Source organism: Podarcis erhardii, assembly GCF_964252035.2.
Source record: "Podarcis erhardii genome assembly, chromosome: 3".
Lineage (NCBI taxonomy): Eukaryota > Metazoa > Chordata > Lepidosauria > Squamata > Lacertidae > Podarcis > Podarcis erhardii.
In genome coordinates this window covers 120,621,203-120,638,573 of record NC_138507.1, presented here as the reverse complement: position 1 = coordinate 120,638,573, position 17,371 = coordinate 120,621,203, and the positions used below count along the sequence as shown (strand labels likewise).

General features: G+C 47.1%; 1 protein-coding gene across 1 annotated transcript in view; it reads left to right on the top strand.

Moving 5' to 3' along the window:
* The first annotated feature begins 2,466 nt into the window (after window positions 1-2,466).
* EXTL3 (exostosin like glycosyltransferase 3) overlaps window positions 2,467-17,371 on the top strand; it is a 177,845-nt gene continuing 162,940 nt past the window's right edge. Inside the window, exon 1 of the mRNA XM_081854616.1 lies at window positions 2,467-2,596. The gene's annotated coding sequence lies outside the window, so the exon portion shown is untranslated. The remainder of the gene's footprint in view (window positions 2,597-17,371) is intronic.

Here is a 17,371-nt window from a genome sequence, read left to right as displayed (position 1 = left end):
GTCTCCCAAGCCTACAGCAAACCAGGGGAAGGGGGAGAGTTGTAGCAACTGCTTCGCCACTTGCCGCTTTGCCCCTCGCTGGGCTTGGGGGAGTCGTGAGTGGGGGGCCCCATGCCGAATGTCAACCCCCTTCGGGATGACACTCAGGGTGGTCCGCACCCCCCCCCGACATTTCCATTCCACCTTAAGGAACAGGCATTAGATTGCTGTATGTCACATGTCTGTTTACATTCCAGCACAGCTTGCTGGGAACTTCCGTTTGTGTATAGCTTTTGCTTTTGCTGTTCTCTCCGAGACGACACGAGAGAGAGAGAGACGACATGTTTCTTTGTTCTGATTTATGTTTAATAAATCTGTAGTTAAAGTATGACTTCACAAGCCTCACGCCTATTCTGTGTGTGCAGTACACTCTGCTTATAGCGTGCCCTGGCTTTTGTAGTCTGAGTCACTGATTTACTTCGGAGTACGGGTTGATGAATGAAGATGGCACAGCTGAGACTTGCCAGCTGGCCTCCTGGACCTCTCCATGTCGACACCCCCTTCCTATGCCCCTGCAGAGAGAGGCTCTTACAGTGGTACCTCTAGTTGCAGACTTAATCAGTTTCGGGGTGCCGTTTGAATTTTGAACGCTGATCACAGGCAGTTGGACTAGATGACCCAACTCCACAAATCTATTATTTGAAGCCCTCTGTGCTGGACCTCGGCGTCCGGGTAGAACAATGGAGGTGGAGACGCTCCTTCAGATATACTGGACCGAGGCCGTTTAGGGCTTTAAAGGTCAACACCAACACTTTCAATTGTGCTCAGAAATGTACTGGGAGCCAGTGTAGGTCTTTCAAGACCGGTGTTATGTGGTCCCAGCGCCCACTCCCAGTCACCAGTCTAGCTGCCGCATTCTGGATTAGTTGCAGTTTCTGGGTCACCTTCAAAGGGAGCCCCATGTAGAGCACATGGCAGTAATCCCAGTGGGAGATAACCAGAGCATGCACCACTCTGGCAAGACAGTCCGCGGGCAGGTAGGGTCTCATCCTGCGTACCAGATGGAGTTGGTATACAGGTGCCTTGAACACAGAAATGACCTGCACCTCCATGGACAGCTGTGAGTCCAGAATGACTCCCAGGCTGCACACCTGGGGAGTCTGTGTGGAGACATGAGAGTCATCTTCAAATTATCTCAAGGGCTGTCCCATGGAAGAGGGAATAAGCTCGTTTTTTCCTGCTCCAGACTGTAGGACTCGAACCAATGACTTCAAATTGTAAAAAAGGAAATTCCAACTCAACATCAGGGAGAACCTTCTGATAGGAAGAACTGCTGGACCAGGCTTCCTCAACTTCAGCCCTCCAGATGTTTTTGGCTTACAACTCCCATGATCCCTAGCTAGCAGGACCAGTGGTCAGGGATGATGGGAGTTGTAGTCCAACAACATCTGGGGACCCACAGGTTGAGAACCACTGCTCTAGGGCCTTGCAAATCCTGATGCTTTCCTGTTTGCCATCAGGGTCCAACTCCAGCGTTAGCTAGCATGGTGATCATAGAATCATAGAGTTGGAAGAGACCACAAGGGCCATCGAGTCCAACCCCCTGCCAAGCAGGAAACACCATCAGAGCACTCCTGACATATGCTTGTCAAGCCTCTGCTTAAAGACCTCCAAAGAAGGAGACTCCACCACACTCCTTGGCAGCAAATTCCACTGTCGAACAGCTCTTACTGCCAGGAAGTTCTTCCTAATGTTTAAGTGGAATCTTGTTTCTTGTAGTTTGGAACCATTGCTCCGTGTCCGCTTCTCTGGAGCAGCAGAAAACAACCTTTCTCCCTCCTCTATGTGACATCCTTTTATATATTTGAACATGGCTCTCATATCACCCCTTAACCTCCTCTTCTCCAGGCTAAACATGCCCAGCTCCCTTAGCCGTTCCTCATAAGGCATCGTTTCCAGGCCTTTGACCATTTGGGTTGCCCTCCTCTGGACACGTTCCAGTTTGTCAGTGTCCTTCTTGAGCTGTGGTGCCCAGAACTGGACCCAGGACTCCATGGTGTTAACGGATCTCTCTATGTAGACGTTTCTTTACTTCAAAGATCAGAGGAACTGCATGTACAGGCGACGACTCATTAAGGCGTAGTCTCCAAACATCTGGAGGGCTGAGGTTGAGGAAGCCTGTGCTAGACAGTGGAACGGTCTCCCTTGGGAGGTGAGGGGCTCTCCTTCCTTGGAGCTTTTTAAGCAGCGCTTGGATGGCCATCTGTCATGATGCTTTAGCTGAGATGCCTGCATTGCAGGGGGTTGGACTAGATGAGCTTTGGGGTACCCCGTTCCAATTCTAGGATTTATGAGCTCCCTCCCATCTCCACCAGGCGGCGCGCCGGCCCCCCTTTCCTTTCCCGTTTTAAAAGCTCCGCTTCCCACGGCGCGCCGAGCATTGGCCGCTGGGCTGCAGACTCGGGACGGTTGCAAGCAGGCAGGCAGGCAGGCAGGCAGGCAGGCAAGCAGCGGCGCCCGGGCTCAGCCTGCCTCCTTCCTTCCCTTGGAAGCCCTTTCCTCCCGGCAGCTGTGCGCGAACTTGCTGGCCTCCCGCCGTGCTCCTTGCAGCTACGAGGTAAGCGCTGCGCTGCAGAGATTTCTGGAGGGCGACCCCGGGGTGCGCCGGGTGGGGTGCCACTGACTTTGCACAGGACAGCTCCTCCTTTGCTCTTGCAGAGGAAGGGGTTTTCCCCCCACCCTGCTTTCGTTTTGGCTTGCATGCATTTCTCCCCGGTGCAGGATCAGCCCCCGCCCGGTTCCTCTCCCTTCCGCAGCCCCGGAACGGTTTCACGTACCCGGCGCCTTGGGGGAAGAAGGAACCCGGGGGATATAATGACTTGCAATGCATGCCAAGGCGTCGAGGGTACAGATCCGGGGCGGGGGGGGGCCTGCAATAACCAGCTCCCATACATGCTGGGGCCCTGGGTGCCCCAGCACCCACAAAATTCCCCATAAATTTGGGCACCCACAAATTTAGGCGCCAGGGCTGCATGGCACCCACTGCCACCCACGGTCAAGGGGCCAAGGTGGCACTCCTGCCAGCCTCCTCGTTGCAGGATCCGCTCAGGAAACAGGCAGAGAGTGGACTTCCAGTCTTGGATAGGGAATTCTGAGCATATGCTCTGTCCATGTGCTCTCCGGAATGGGAGCAGGCAGCCAGGTCCAAGCAGTCAGCGAGGATCTGGTGGTCCTGATTATACATTAGACTGCTCCCCACCCTCCCATGTGGCAAGTGGGGCCCTTCTTCCCCACGTCTGTTGAAAAGGGTCCATGCGCTCGCCCTGTGGCTTCTTGGCAGCCAGCCCCATGTGCTCACTGTGAGTGTACCTCATTCTGAGAGGTGCACACGCCTTTCTGCCCTGTGGCTGTGTCCCAAAAAGACGGGAATCCTATAATGATCATAGCAACGCAAGCTCTTTGTTTTGGGTGGTGTGCAGTGGATCAGAATGGATCCGTGAAGCATGGCAAAAGGAACTGGGCATTTTGCAGACCTGCTTACTCAGAAGTAGCCTCAGAGGGGAGTCACTGTGTCAGATTGTTATTCAGTCCGGCCCTATACTTTTAGCAACAGAGCGACAGCCCTCCGCCTCCTTAAATATCTCTGCTCCCTGCCTTGCTCTCTGAAAAAAACCTCTTTCCAAAAAGTGTCAAACCAGAGGTGTGTTTTTTTATGTGCAAAGCATTTGCCTTATTTACAAAGTTACAACCCTTCCCTGTTGACATTTTAGGATCGCAGATTCTGAATATTAAGTCTCGGAAATGTGCTACGTGCTACTCTGGGATGGTGTTTTTAGTTTCCGGGAGAGAAACCCCATGTTTTCTTGACTTTAAAACATACGCTTTGATTCTGCCTTCCTTCCTGTTTTTTTTTTTTCAATGGGAGATTTGGGGGAAAGTAGGATATGAATGCTGCTGTGAGACTTGGGTTTCTTTCTACTGGGAGGGGTGGAGGAATTATTATGTGGGTCTGTGAGTGTGATATTTGGAAAGGGGGGGGAATAGTCTGCATGCCATGTTTGTTTGTTTGGGGGTTTTTTTGCGCCTTAAATGCTCACAAGCTTTATTATGGCATAAGCTAGGGATCACCAAGGTGGCACTTATGAACACCTGTATCAGTATCTCCTATGACATCTACAAAAGGTCTCACCCTTCAGAAACTCACATTTCATGACAAATGTCCTCATCCTACACAGTTCATCACCATCTCCAACACTGAAAATATCCCCTTAAATATGCCCACACTCACCCTCCCTTCTGTTCTGGAGAGGGGAAAAGAGCTTCTATGGAAGTGACCATAGCAGTGGCTGACACACACACGTTTCTCCTTTCATTGATGGGAGGCATGGCTTTGTTGGTCCCATCTCTCTTTCAGGTGTCACACCCTGCATGCCTTGTTGATCATCAATTTCTTGGTGCTTCGGAAAGGAACTTGGAAGTGTCCTTTTACATTGGTACCTCGGGTTACAGACGCTTCAGGTTACAGACTCCGCTAACCCAGAACGAGTACCTCAGGTTAAGAACTTTGCTTCAGGCTGAGAACAGAAATCGTGCTCCGGCGGCGCAGCAGCAGCAGCAGCGGGAGGCCCCATTAGCTAAAGTGGTGCTTCAGGTTAAGAACAGTTTCAGGTTAAGAATGGACCTCCGGAACGAATTAAGTACTTAACCCGAGGTACCACTGTAAATGTGTTTGTGGGAGGGGATGTCTTTGGTTTGTTTTTATTATATATTGTGTGAGTTGTCGTTTTGTGTTTTTATGTCATGAATCACACTGGGTGGGGGGCGTTATACAAATCTAATAAAGAATCATCATCCATGGGCTTATCTGATTTTCCTCCTTATAACTGCTCTGGGATTATTCAGATCAGCCTTCCTCAACCTGGAGCTTTCCAGATGTTGGAGCACAACTCCCATTACCCTTGACCAGGCTTCCTCAACCTCGGCCCTCCAGATGTTTTTGGCCTACAACTCCCATGATCCCTAGCTAGCAGGACCAGTGGCCAGGGATGATGGGAATTGTACTCTCGAAACATCTGGAAAGCCAAGTTTGAGGAGGCCTGCCCTTGACTAATGGCTGTCATGGCTGATGGGAGTTGTAGTGCAGAACACCTGGCGGGCACCAGACACACCCCTACTGCTCTGTGTCCCCATCAGGATGGCCTTGGCTTTTGGACTGGACGGTCCCGGCATGGGGAGGAGCCTCCTCCACGTGGTCTTGGGTTTTTGGAGTTAGTAGAGTTGAGCTGGAAGGAGACCAATGGACGGTGTCTCCTGTTCACCAAGAGGGTGCTAGGGAGGAGGCCTAGAGGGACTGCCAAGGAGGCAGCAGATCCAGCCTCCAAGGACTGTGTGGCTGCGGGTGATCCATTCCTTGGAGGTCAGATCTGCTACTCTGCAGATCCTGCCGCCTGAAGCGGTCGCCTCTCCTTGCCTCATGGGTGGACCGGCCCTTCCTACAGGTGTCCAAGTGTATAGGGGTGCTCAAGGAAAGCATGGTACAGGGAGATAGCTCCCAGGTGGGTGTGTTTTTAGGTGGAATGCCAATGTCCCTTATTCCTTCCTCACCCAAGAGGAAGGAACTAAACTTCTGAATCAAGTTTTCCTCAGCCCACCCCCTCCAGTCTTTTTCTTGAGACACATTTGAATAAAACCTGCTTGTTTCAGCAAAGACGTCGCTGTGGGTATATTTTCTTGCATTTTTAATGCTACTCTGTGTTATCAAAAAGGTAAAGGGACCCCTGGCCGTTAGGTCCAGTCGCGGACGACTCTGGGGTTGCAGCGCTCATCTCGCTTTATTGGCTGAGGGAGCCGGCGTACAGCTTCCGAGTCATGTGGCCAGCAGGACTGAGCCACTTCTGGCGAACCAGAGCAGCGCACAGAAACACTGTTTTCCCTTCCTGCCGGAGTGGTACCTATTTATCTACTTGCACTTTGACGTGCTTTCGAACTGCTAGGTTGGCATGACTGCGTTATTATAGCATCATAGAACTGTAGAGTTGGAAGGGCTCCGAGGGTCATCTAGTCCAACCCGCCTGCAATGCAGGAATCTCGGCTAAAGCATCCATGACAGACGGCCATCCAACAGCTCTTAGAAAGTTATTCCTGATGTTTAGTCATGCTTTATTTGTTTAAATACAGTGGTACCTCTGGATGTGAACGGGATCTGTTCCGGAGCCCCGTTCGCATCCTGAAGCAAACACAACCCTCGTCTGCGCGTGTCGTGATTTGCTGCTTCTGCGCATGCACTCATTTTGAGTGTCTGCACATGTGTGAGTGGTGAAACCCAGAAGTCATGTGTTCTGTTGCCACGGAGCGCAACCCGAAAATGCTCAACCCGAAGCTGCTTCAACCCGAGGTATAACTGTATTGAAAGAAATGGAATGCTTGGCTTGTGTTTGCTGAACTGTTTGGAAGATTGGAAGGGAAACAGAGAAATCCGCCAGTCAATTAGTAGCCTGCTGGGCACCTCATCCGATTACCTGCAAGCTTCGCTCAGAAGTGATGAGAACCTGTGGAGGAAGCAGTGGATACTGCATGCTGAATAATGCAGTCTCAAATCCCAGCAACACACTGTGCCTTGGTTTCCTCATAATATCAAGCCACAGTTTAGCCTTGCAAGGATGTGCTGCAGGAAACATGTATAGTCTTCCTTCCCCCTCTCCTCCACCACTGCAAATTGGAGGTTAACTATGGCATCTCAGCCCTAAGCTATGGCTGACCTTTAAGTTTACTGAAAACAATTTGTATGGAAGCTGGGAAAGCCGTGGAAGGGAAAAATTGATCGACTTTAAGAAATATGTTAAAGAATAAGAAATGATGTATAAGATGTTTAAGATTAGATAAGTTAAAATTGGTTTTTAGAATGGTCAAAATGAAATGAAAATAAGGTATGCAAAAGCAATTTAATAGAAGAAAGAGGAAAGGTAAAACAACAGTATGTAAAAATTATTAAGTGAAGGTTGAGAAATAAGTAATAAGGATTTGCGGGATTAATAACTTGAATGGGAATACAAGAAGGGGAGGAGTGAGGAGGTCTGAGAAAGAAGTTATATGAAAATAAGTAACGGAAATTTTATCTGTTTTTAACTGTCTTTTTTTAAAGTTTTTTGTACTTTTTGTTATTTTTTCTTTTTCTTTTTTTGTGTCTATGTTTATTATTGAAAATTTTAATAAATATTCATTTAAAAAAAAAAAGTTTACTGAAAACAAAACCAGCTTTTTAAACTCTGGTTTGAAGTTGAGTAATTTCCCCTGACAATAGTTAAGGCTACCCGGTTTTGACAAGGTTTTGATGCCACGTCAGACTGTTGGAAAGGAAGCAAAGGCCTTAAGGTTACCAGACGTCCCCGTTTCCCGTATTTACACATCAGTCCCCATACAAAATCCATTGAAGTTGAAAAATGTCCCCGGATTCATTGAAAAAAATCTGGTAACCTTATTCCAAATCCCTAATGCTGGCCTCCTGGAAAGAAGGGCGAGGCTCTATACAAACCCGAGGCTCACTGCAGCTTTTCCTGGCAATGTTGAACTATGGTTTAAGATTATGTGCGAACGCTGCCACAGGCAAGCCAGACTATACATGGATCAGGAATATGGGATTGTTAGATTGTGAAACTCATTCCCACAGGAGTTAGTGATGACCACTACAACAAAACAACACCATCACAAACTGGCTTATAAGTATAAAACCAAATTTACTAGAATAATAGCTAGAATACAGATAGACTTGTAACCATTCAAACGGCAAACATATTAAGGTGCCATGTGCAAGACAAAGCCTGGAGATACTGTAAACATGCAGTGGATAAATGTGAACTCTATCTTAACAAGTTACATGTGCAGTAAACGTTATACCTACTGGATAAATGAACCGCTCAACAAGTAGCGTAAGTCCAATCACAGAACAGCAACCCCGTGCTGCCACAATGGTGGTGTTGTTGTTTTGTTGTATTATTATTACTGTCACCACATTTGATACTTAGTGATGACCACCAACCTAGATGGCTTAATGGCTGAGTGTATCACACGCCTACAGCCACAGGTTCAGAGATGCTGAACAGTCGAAAAGTTTGGTTTATTGAGATAACTAACGAAGGAGCCCCTCGTGCCCTCCTGGCTGTGGAAAGGCTGAGAAATTATTTTGTAGAATATCTCTAACGAATAGAGCCGGGAGAGTACACTGGGACGGAAAAACCAGGCCAAAGTTAATACAAACACACCCTTGCCTCTCGTCTGCCCAGGGCTGCCGGAGCCTTGTACAAACGCAAACATTCCTGTTCCCGGAATTATTTATTTTTGTCTCGGGATGGGGTTGATCTCGGTCGAATGTGCTTCCTCTTGCCTTGTCTCTGGACGCCTGCCTACCTGTTCCCCTCGGCACCCCCCATAGTTCCTTCTGTTTTCCTTCGCTTCTCTGGAAACTTCACCCTGTTATCAGCTCCACTGCCATTTCAACCCCGTTTTGTCTGTAATATAGTCCTGAAATGATTCCTCTTGCTGCCTTTTTTTTTAAAAAAAAATAATTTATACCCCACCCCTCCCGGCTCAGAAAACCGGGCTCAGGGCGGCTAACAACAAATATAAAAGACTTAATTGTGATAAAACAAAAAACAGCATAAAATACAGTATAAAAGCGTGAATAACAATAAATTCAAAGTTCTAAAATCAATTTAGGGGGAAATCCGGCCACTCTGGGCGGCTTCCAACAAAGATTAAAAATACATCAAAATGTCACACATTAAAAACTTCCCTGAACAGGGCTGCCTTCAGATGTCTTCTAAATGTGGTTGTTTTTCTCTTTGACATCTGCTGGGAGGGCGTTCCACAGGGCGGGCGCTGCCACTGAGAAGGCCCTCTGCCTGGTCCCCTGTAGTTTGCTTTTCACAGCAAGGGAACTGCCAGAAGGCCGTTGGAGCTGGAATTCAGTGATGGCACCGAACCATCTGGGCTGATACCCTAACCCAGGATAAACAGATATGGTGCTTGCTGACTATGCTAGCTGAGGCTGATGGGAGTTGAGGTCCAAAACATAGAACCAGAGTTGGAAGGGTCCATGAGGGTCATCAAGTACAACCCCCCTGCAATGCAGCAATCTTTTGTCCAAGGTGAGACTCGAACTCACAACCCTGAAATTGTTCTACCGACTGAGCTATATCCCAAGAAGGGACCAGGTTAGCAAGTCCTATTCTAGCCACTCCATGAGCTTTGCAGGGTTGAGAGATGTTGTTTGATCGTCCTTCTATAAATTTCGTGGTTCAGCTTCCTGCAAGGCCTGGCTGCAGCGAAGAAAAATAATCCTGTTTTCTCTTGCTGCAAACATAAACCACGCAGAATGATTTCTTATGCTTCCTTGGAAGTGGACAGCCAGTGGGACAGCTAAACTTAATTCACGTGTGGTGCCAGGAGATGTATGAAACGGCCTTACATGGAGCCCAGAGGGATTCAGCCCAGATGGTTCGCTGCCATCTCTACTCTTAAACAGAAGCTCTCCAGAGACTCTGGCAAAGGCATTATTTATTTATTCGAATTTTGATCTATAGAGCTGCCCATCAATAAATATTCCCTGGGGTGGCTTACCTAAGAGCTTGCTATTAAAATTACAATATATATAAAATTAAAACTAATAATGAGCAATATATACAGTAACTCCTGCCAAACACCCCACTCTTGGAGCAACAGAGATATAACGCATAGCCTTTACTGCTTGGATGAAGCTAGGCTGAGCCACTGCAGCCCCAGGTAAATTGAAAGGGACCAACCTGTGGTCACCTGGAGGATATATTGAGAAACTTTTGCAGATCTATTTATCCCTGGGGAGAGGAAGAATGCAGCCACCCATGGATATACCTCATTGCTGCAGAAATCATGCATTTCCCCTTCACCCTTCACCTATCATTTGTAGTTAGATAGTGGAGAAAGCGAAGGGACGCGGGTGGTGCTGTGGGTTAAACCACAGAGCCTAGGACTTGCCGATCAAAAAGTCAGTGGTTCGAATCCCCGCGACGGGGTGAGCTCGGTCCCTGCTCCTGCCAACCTAGCAGTTTGAAAGCATCTCAAAGTGCAAGTAGATAAATAGGTACCACTCCGGCAGGAAGGTAAACGGCATTTCTGTGCGCTGCTGCTCTGGTTCGCCAGAAGCGGCTTAGTCATGCTGGCCACATGACCCAGAAGCTGTACGCCAGCTCCCTCGGCCAGTAAAGCGAGATGAGCGCTGCAACCCCAGAGTCGGCCACGACTGGACCTAATGGTCAGGGGTCCCCTTTACCTTTACCTAATGGAGAAAGCAAAAAAGAGAGGCATTTCAAGGGCATGTTTGGAACGGCCTTGGATCTGGACACCCTCCAACATCCTCTTGGAATTGGGGTTGGGAGGGGGGATAACTGTGTAGCCATTGAGCTGGTCTATAGATTTTTTTCGCTGATCAGCTATGGCTTTGCTCTGCGCCCATGGTTCAAGGCAGCAGTGCTTCTGAATCCCAGCTGCTGGAAACCACAGGAGGGGAGAGCGACGCTCTTGGCAGTCTTAGAAACTCAGATATATAAACTAGGCGCCAAATGACTCCTTCAACCAGGGTTACGGTCGCCAAAACTGAACGTTTTGGGGCAAGGCAGCTCTTTTCAATAACAACTTCTTGGTTCTTGAAATTCATTCCGAGTGTGCAGTTAAAATACCACGGATATAATTCTACAGAATGTGTTTGCTAGTGTGTGAAAGCAGTCGAGATCCAAGGATCTCCCAGCATGCATCACTAGATGGAAATGTCAGGGGCCAATCCTGGTGCCCTGGCACCTTCACTTGGTCACAAGTGTTCGATAGCCAGGTGCAGAATGCGCCCGGCAAATTTCGAACCCTGGCTTGGTCCAGAATCCAGCTTTCAGGTTTCCCATAATAGGTACCTGGTTGGGCATTGTGCAAACAGGATGCTGGACTAGACGGGCCCCTTTTGGCCTGATCCAGCAGGCTTTCCTTACATTGTTTGCATGCAGCCTAAGTGTTAGTTTGTAGGCAATGCTAAGATAGATTGACCAGTGGTATTGCAGTGGCAAGAAGAAGTTTAGGGTGCCCAGCTGAGCAAATAACACCAGGTATATGGAATGACATCTCTTTCTCTCCTCCCAATTTGATTCACTTTTGTATTTCCCAGGTCATTCAGCCATCAAGGATCCCTGCTGTTGAGCCACTGAGAATTCTCCCTCCTCACCATGGTTGTGGTTTGGGAAAGGAAAACGGGAAAGAGAGAGGGATGCAAATGACTCTTTGGCCTTTGGCGTTCAGTCTCTGGGCTGCCCTGCCCTGTAGTTAAAGGATGTATTTGTGTGTGTCTGTGTTTATCACACACAGCTTACCGGCGATGAGTGACAGTCCTGGCTTGCCAGTCACCGTAAGGAGAAACAAGTGGCTACCTCTCCTTCGATCTCTCATTATTTTACTCTGTCCTCAAACAGCACTCAGGTATTCTGCGATCCTAGCACCTTGATCCTTGTAGCGCAGGGGTCAGCAAACTTTTTCAGCAGGGGGCCAGTCCACTGTCCCCCAGACCTTGTAGGGGGCCGAACTATATTTTTTGGGGGGGAAATGAACGGATTCCTATGCCTCCCAAATAACCCAGAGATGCATTTTAAATAAAAGCACACTTTTTACTCATGTAAAAACACCAGGCAGGCCCCGCAAATAACCCAGAGATGCATTTTAAATAAAAGGAGACATTCTACTCATGTAAAAACACACTGATTACCGGACCGTCCGCGGGCCAGATTCAGAAGGCGATTGGGCTGGATCTGGCCCCCGGGCCTTAGTTTGCCTACCCATGTTGTAGCGCTTTTAAAAAACACCTTCCTGGCGATTTATTTTGATGCAAGGGCGAGTCTCTGCCTAACAGGCAGAAATCTGTGCCCTAAACTTCTAATTTTGGTATTGCTTTCACTTTTATATGTGGGCGGGTAGCATGGTGTTTTCGCAGCGTGCTAATATATCCAGCCCAAAGTTGTTGCTTTAAATGTATTTTATGATGGATCCTGACTTGTTTGTTCGGTTAACTGTGTTGCTTCTTAGGGCTGACCGAAGGGAACCTGTGGCTCTCCAGATGAACAGGATCCCACCATCTCTGGCTTTTTTTTTTTTAAATAATATTTATTAATTTTATAAAACAAAGATCAACATAGATAACAACATAATCTTTCTCATTAGCCACATTTCATTCACATCTTTGGACTTCCTCACATCTCTGGTTCCTGCTTTCTAAACACATAGATTTTTCTAGCAAATTATTCACTTAATTCAGTTTATATTATGTAATTATCCAATATTGTATCTCAAATCTTAGAATTTAATTCACTCTAATTCTAGCATATTGTTCATCCAAAATTTGTCTTTTCTTTCAGTCACATTTAGATTTATATTCTTTGTTACTAATTTGTTGGAGCCATCTTATTCCGGATCTTACATCTTTCTTAACATTCATACAGTTTACAGTATTTTTGTAAATAGTCCTTAAATTTCTTCCAATCCTCCTCCACTGCTTCTTCTCCCAGGTCTCGGATTCTGCCAGTCATCTCTGCCAATTTCATATAGTCCATCAGTTGCATCTGCCATTCTTCCAATGTGGGCAAATCTTGAGTTTTCCAGCTTTTAGCGATGAGTATCCTTGCTGCAGTTGTGGCATACATAAAAAAGGTTCGGTCCTTCTTTTGCACACTCTGGTCAAGAATGCCCAAAAGGAAGGCCTCTGGTTTCTTAAGGAAGGTATACTTAAATACCTTTTTCAGCTCATTATATATCATTTCCCAGAAAGCCTTCACTCTAGGACAAGACCACCAGAGGTGAAAGAATGTTCCTTCAGCTTCTTTACACTTCCAACATTTATTGTCAGGCAAATGGTATATCTTTGCAAGCTTGACTGGGGTCATGTACCACCTGTATATCATTTTCATAATATTTTCCTTCAGAGCATTACATGCGGTAAATCTCAGACCTGTAGTCCATAACTTTTCCCAGTCAGCAAACATGATATTGTGCCCTATGTCCTGTGCCCATTTTATCATAGCTGTTTTAACCGTTTCATCCTGTGTATTCCATTTTAGCAGCAAGTTATACATTCTTGAAAGTATCTTAGAGCTGGGTTCTAACAGTTCTGTTTCTAACTTTGATTTTTCCACCTGGAATCCTATCTTTTTATCCGACTTAAAAACTTCTTTAATCTGAGCATAATGTAACCAATCTCGCACTTTATCTTTTATTTTCCCCATACTCTGCAACCTCCAATTATCTCCATCTTTTTCTATTATTTCCCAATATTTCGGCCCCACCATCTCTGGCTTTTGAGGCTGCTGGGAGTCCAATAACATCTTGAGTAGTCACTGGTTCTGCACCTGCTTCTATATGGCTAGTCATGGTCTTATGCTGTTGTCCTACTAATTACAGAGTTACAGTAATTTACTCCCCAAGAGGTTTAGCCGAGAGTATTTTTATATGCTGACCAGCCCAATAAGCAAGATCTCTTATTAGTTTTATGGGATTCCCTTTTTATTGATGTTCCGTCGTGGAGCACACCAAGTAAAATCCAATTTTACGTCTTGGCTCCTTCCCGATGATAAACATTTTCACTTGCATGGGCCTTAAATGATCCCACTGGCATTTCTTTTTACGATGCCGTAAAACAGATTGAGAGTTCTCCATCGCTCCAGATTACGAGAAGGCTGTTCCAGCGTCCTCTCTCGTAAGAAAAACCAAATGTAAAAATTTGGAAACAAAGGAAAAAGACGGATCAAAGAAAGATGGCCTTGGATCTGAACTTCACGGGCTGTCCAATGAAAGATACATACTTCATACCTAATTCCAATAGAATCAACTTCAGTTTGAATGGTGATGATATTGATCTATTGATAATGGGGATAATGAAAGCTCTGTGGTAGAGAACCATTCCCCAGCCTGGTGCTAGCACTCCTAGATATTTTTTTACAGCACTCTTCTCTCCTTTATTTTCCAGCAACTGGCATTCAGGGTCATATCTAACAGTGGAGGCGAACTGCAGTGGTACCTTGGTTTAAGAACAGCTTAGTTTATGAACAACTTGGATTAAGGATTATGAACAACTTGGATTAAGAATGCTGCAAAGTAGGTGTTTTGGTGTGTGAACTTTGCCTTGGAAGCAGACCATGTTTCACTTCTTGTTGAGTGTCTTCCATTTGTAAGTTAAGTCCCCCGCTGCTATGGAAAGCATTAAGAATGCTTTGGTTTAAGAACGGACTTCTGGAATGGACGAAGTTCGTAAACCAAGGTACCACTGTATAGCCATCATAGCTATTAGCTATTGGCAGCCTTAAAGGTAAAAGATAAAGGGACCCCTGACCATTAGGTCCAGTCGTGGCCGACTCTGGGGTTGCGGCGCTCATCTCACTTTATTGGCCGAGGGAGCCGGCGTACAGCTTCCGGGTCATGTGGCCAGCATAACTGAGCCGCTTCTGGCGAACCAGAGCAGCGCACGGAAACGCCATTTACCTTCCCACCAGAGCAGTACCTATTTATCTACTTGCACTTTGACGTGCTTTCAAACTGCTAGGTTGGCAGGAGCAGGGACTGAGCAATGGGAGCTCACCCCGTTGCGGGGATTTGAACCGCCGACCTTCTGATTGGCAAGTCCTAGGCTCTGTGGTTTAACCCACAGTGCCACCCGCGTCCCTATAGCCATCATAGCTATTAGCGATTGGCAGCCTTATCTTCCACAAATTTGTCCAATCCTCCTTTGAAGCCATCCGTGTCGGTGGCCATTGCTGCGTCTTGTGGGAGTTCCGCAGTTTAACAGTGCACAAATAAGTCCTTTCCCATCCACCCTAACCAACGCAACCAGTGATGTCAAGAGTCATAGTCCCACAACATATTTTTCTGCTGCTGCGGAGCGGAGGGCCTGAACCAATGGATTCAAATTGCAAGAAAGGCGATTCCAACTAAACATATGAAGAACTTTCTGACAGTAAGAGTTGTTGGATAGTGGGATGGTCTCCCTTGGGAGGTGGTGGACTCTCCTTCCCTGGAGGTTTTTAAGCAGAGGTTGGCTGGCCCTCTGTCAGGGATGCTTTAGCTGAGATTCCTGCATTGCAGGGGGTTGGACTAGATGACCCTTGGGGTCCCTTCCAATGCTACAATTCTATGCTCTGCAGATCCACTGGTTCCCCCCCCCCAGACAAACGGCTTGACTGACTATAAGGCAGGTTTAGATGTCAACAGAGAATTCTGTACTCCGAAGCAGAGAGGTTCTGGCCTTCTCGGTAGTGGCACCCGCCCTATGGAACGCCCTCCCACCAGATGTCAAAGAGAACAAAAACTACCAGACTTTTAGAAGACATCTGAAGGCAGCCCTGTTTAGGGAAGCTTTTAATGTTTGATGCATTACTGTATTTTAATATTTGGTTGGAAGCCGCCCAGAGTGGCTGGGGAAGCCCAGCCATATATTATTATTTTAAATCGGTGGGATTCAAGAAGGTTGACTGCACAGAGGGTTGCAGCTTCTTCCAGGGCAGTTGAGAAATTTCTCTGTGCGCCCAAAGAGGGGAGAATTCTGAAAACATTTTGGTGGGAATGTTTCCTTTCCCTTCTCTGACAGTTGTGATTAATGGGGCTGCAGGAGAAGATGGAAGCACAGCCCAGAAGGAGAGAATAGCGGTGCGAGGAAAAGCAGCAGCAGCAACAACTAGAACGTTAGAAATTTTGCCCTGCTGGAGAAATATTTCAGCTCTGTTTCACTGCTACCTTAATTGTGTCATCTGCCAAATTTTGGAAAAGGCAGAGGAAAGCAGCAAACGATGCAGACGTTCTCGGATCACCACCCTCCTTGAACTGGTGAACAAGCTGCTTCCCCCACCCCCTCCCTCCCGATCACCTTTCCTTTTTGTTATGTACTGAGCTGAATCCTAGAATAATAGGATCCAGAATTCAGCAGTCTGATTGGTTCGCAGGAGCCACCCAATCCAGCTCCAGGTGGAAGTGAATCAGCGACCTGATTGGCCTGCAGGAGTAGCCTCCCGGAATTAGTCAATCACGCAGGGCCCATTGTGTAAATAATGTATATATAGCTAGACATTTTGGGGAAAGTTTCATTCATTGCTACTACGGGCTGAATAAAGAGCATGAAATTCACACTTGACTCCAAGTATACAGTCATACCTCATGTTATGTTTGCTTCATGTAACGTTTTTTCAGGTTGCATCCCGCAGCGAACCAGATAGGGTTACTTCCGGGTTTCGCCGCTCGCGCATGTGCAGATGCGCAAAATGACGACTCGCAACCCGTGCATGCGCAGACACGCCGCTGCAGGTTGCGTTATTTTCATGTTGTGAACGGGCCTCCGGAACGGATCCCATTCACAACCAGAGGTACCACTGTATTTCACTTTTGCCACATGTATTTTATAGATTGCAAACCTGAGGGCAAGAACTGTCTTATTTTTGGACCTTGCAAACCAGTCTGGGAACCTCGTTTGGCAGAAAGGCAGGGCAAGGATGCTTTATATTTTGACAAAGTATCAGGCAGAACGCTCCGACTAACTAGCTGGCTTGGCTGCAAAGGATTTACAGCGGTGCCTCGCAAGACGAAATTAATCCGTTCCGTGAGGCTCTTCGTATAGCGTTTTTTTCGTCTTGCGAAGCAAGCCCATTGACAGCTTAGCGGATTAGCGCTATTAGCGGTTTAGCGGCTTTTAGCAGATCAGCTGTTAAGCGGCTTATCAGCGGATCAGCTGATAAGCGGCTCAGCGGCTTAGGAAAAGGGGGAAAAAGGGGGAAAAAACCCGCAGGAACTCGCAAGACATTTCGTCTTGCGAAGCAAGCCCATAGGGAAATTCGTTTTGCGAAGCGCCTCCAAAATGGAAAACCCTTTCGTCTAGCGGGTTTTCCGTCTTGCGAGGCGTTCGTCTTGCGGGGCACCACTGTATTGGGCCTTGTAGAACCCAAATTGCCTTGGCGAGTCAGCTGATTTGCTTCAGGTTAGAAATGCAGTCCAGGGGGCATCTTTTCCCTATGGTGGCTGACCAGGTACCCAGGTACCCTCCATGGCCAGCTGGCTGAGGCTGCTGGGAATTGTAGTCCAAAATGCCTGGAGCGCAACAGCTTGGCAAAGGCTGCCCTAGGGCCTAGTCTGCCTGAAGACCCCTAGTGTTGAATGCCCATGATATTACCCAGGAGACGGGGTGGTTTGAGGCCAGCTTCATCGCCTCCTAGTTTCTCTCATCTGTAATAATAATAATAATAATAATAATAATAATAATAATTTATTATTTATACCCCGCCCATCTGGCTGGGTTTCCCCAGCCACTCTGGGCAGCTTCCACAGAAACCAAAAATACACTAAAATATCACACATT